Below are 2,917 nucleotides of genomic sequence, written 5' to 3'. Positions count from 1 at the left end.
TAAAGAAAGTGTCTAAAATCACGAACCAATAACATAATAATTGAACTCATTAACAATCCTAGATTCTTTTGTTTTAATTGAATAACACAAAACTTTTAATGACTTTATAAAAGTCTGAATCTAATAACCCAGATTTGTTAAGATTTTAAATGATTTTTTATAAATCACAAACTAATAACACTAAACTTTAACAGACAGAGTTTAACAAAATCTTGATCTAATAACAACAGATTCTACCTAACATTTAAAATCTTTAAAACTGTATTCAAATCTTAAACCAATAACCCCCGCTAAAATTTACATTGAAAGATTTATAATATAGAGGGAAAATGAAATATGGGCCTAAAATTCTTCAAAGCCTTTTCTATTTTTATGCTTCTTCTTCTTATGGTGGGTTCGAGATCGGCGATGTTTGGATCTGGCCTTGCTAAGAAGGCGATAACTGAAAAGCAGTACAGCTGGTCTCCTGTTCCCCATTGGCCGATTAGCTCGATTTCGTAAGAAGGACGAGTACGCCGAACGTGTTGGTGTCGTAGCTTGGATTTAGTTAGCCGACGAGGTAATTACCCCTTCTCCCTCAGTTATTTTGATCTTCAAATTCATAAAACCCTAATATGAACGGGGTTTCATAAAACCCTAATTTGAAAGGGGTTTTTTTTTTTTTGTAAATTAGATCTGTGTAAGTTATGGAATTGACTGGAAACACAGAGAGGGATAATAAGAATACTATGATTGTGTCACTTCACTTTCAGCTTGCGGTGAGAAACGATGGGGAGCTGTGTGAGTTGGTTGGTGATGTGACGAATTCTAATGGAGGTGTGATGACTAACATTCACAATCTTCTTCTCCTCCTTCCTCAATCGCCGTTCCTCAGCTCTCATTCTCTTCAAAGACTAAAATTCACAATCAAGCCAAGCCAAGGTCAGATGTCTTAATATTGTGGGTCATGAGATTTTTTTTAACATTGTTGATTATATAACTATGGTTTTTGTTTGCAACTACATCAGCGATGTTACTTACTCAAACTAGTTCTTATTTAGGTCAATGGAGATGGAAAGTATGAGCGGATAAGGTCAACAAGCCTTTGGTGGAGGTTCTTACCAAGAAGAGTGTTGTCTTTTCCACATCCTTCGTCCGGTTGTTCATGCATGAGGTTTTAGTTTATCCTTCTGTATCTGTCATTCGTTTTTGGGGCTTTAGTTTAACACCATACAGTAGATCTCTATTATATCTTCTCTATATTTAATTGTAGGATGATCTACTATTTAAAGTCCTCCTGCAGTTCCTGTCTGTACCATTGCATAGAGAAGAACTGTAAGTAGGGTAAAACACTGCCTTTTTTGCAAACAGTTACCCAGATTTCTATGAGCTCTTATGGGCGTTTTTTTAACTTATAAGGCTTAACGTGGAAGAGCATTCGCGTCAGGATGAGGACCAAACTATTTTCTTCCGTTTATCATAGGGCTCTCATGTTTAAACCAATGCAGCACCCTTCGTTGTATTCAACCTGTCAAGAATCTACAAAGATCAATTTTCGCATCTAACAGTTTGGATTCCCACTATTCAAGTCAGTAACCTGAATAGGCAATTTATATTCCGTCCTTCTCATGTTGGCTCCAAGGCTAAGGTATATTTGCTTGAGCTAAGTCCAAGAGAATCCAGTTCATAAGAGAATTCATGTGACCATATAGACTCAAAGTTGTTTGGGTTTGTTGAATCCAGTTTAGGAGGTATATGTTAGCAACCTGAGCTCATTCTCCCTCGCTTCAAGGTATGTAAGCAGCCTGAGCTCATTCTCCCTCGTTTGTGTTTGTTAAATCCAGTTTAGGTATATGTAAGCAAACTTCTTTTTTCTCCAGTTCAGCTGATTTCTCTCTGATGGTGTCATTAAGCAACCTGAGCTCATTCTCCCTCGCCTTAAGTTCCTTAAGAGATGCTTCCATCAGCTCAGCTTCCTTTCTCCTTGTCTCGTCTCTGCAGTTTGCTTCAGGTCAAAATCTTTAACATTCATCTCAAAAGCAAAAGACTTCTCATATGGGAAAGCAAAGTAACCTCCTTGATGTTTCTGCATTACCCCAAGATACCTCCAATATTTACTTTCTTTTTTAGTAGTATGATGTATTCTTATATTTAATTATGTTTTTAGTTTTATTTTGTAATACAGTTTTTTTAATATCATGGTTTCATAATAATAAATATAGTATTTATTTTTAACATCAATTCATTCCAAAAACAAACCGTTATTCAATAACTTATATATGTTTAAAAATAATAAATATATATATATATATATATTAAAATAGTATATATAAAATGCTGTATAAATACAATATTTTTTAAATTAGTCGTCAATTAGTCACTAAATTTAGTGACTATATTATGACTATTTTGTGTAGTCGTATAATAGTCGTAGCGTAGTCGCTAAATTTAGTGACTACATTACGACTAAATTTACGACTATGCAAAATAGTCGTAATGTAGTCGCTATTTGGCGACTAATTTTACGACTATTTATTTTAGCGACTCTCGATTTACGACTATTAGTTTTAGTCGCTATTTAGTCGTAATACACCATTTAGCGACTAAATAGTGACTAATAGTGCAGTCGCTATTTGCCTGTTTTCTTGTAGTGCCAGTCTTTGGGTTATTATTAGTGTTTTCAATAACTAATGAATTCAGCTGTGTTATTTTGATGATTTGAATAATAATGTGATAGAATAATAAATACATTTTTAAAAGAAAATTATTAATTATACGTTTGCAAAATTGTATAAGAAAATAATTTATGGAGAAAATGCAACAAAACATCCAAACTAGCAAAAAGTGAAAAAATCTATTAAATAACCTCAAACGTCCAGATCGTGTGAAAGCAAATTGTCTCACTAAATCGTCCAGATCGATACTCTGTGAAGTTATT

The 2,917-nt window shown here is 33.9% G+C and overlaps 1 long non-coding RNA gene across 3 annotated transcripts; it reads left to right on the top strand.

Moving 5' to 3' along the window:
• LOC104750018 lies at positions 418 to 2,179 on the top strand. Of its 3 annotated transcripts, none has more exons than XR_761513.2 (7): positions 418 to 559; positions 674 to 921; positions 1,030 to 1,153; positions 1,253 to 1,314; positions 1,399 to 1,627; positions 1,723 to 1,771; positions 1,860 to 2,179. It is a non-coding gene; the product is annotated as an uncharacterized LOC104750018 (long non-coding RNA). The 3 variants fall into 3 exon arrangements; XR_002035716.1 differs by having other exon boundaries at positions 423 to 559; positions 1,041 to 1,153; positions 1,860 to 2,176; XR_002035717.1 differs by having other exon boundaries at positions 425 to 559; positions 753 to 921; positions 1,041 to 1,153; positions 1,860 to 2,175.

The sequence above is a fragment of the Camelina sativa genome, chromosome 16 (genome assembly GCF_000633955.1).
Source record: "Camelina sativa cultivar DH55 chromosome 16, Cs, whole genome shotgun sequence".
Classification (NCBI taxonomy): Eukaryota; Viridiplantae; Streptophyta; class Magnoliopsida; order Brassicales; family Brassicaceae; genus Camelina; species Camelina sativa.
Note: the sequence above shows the minus strand (reverse complement) of the source record. Positions and strands in the feature narration are given on the sequence as shown.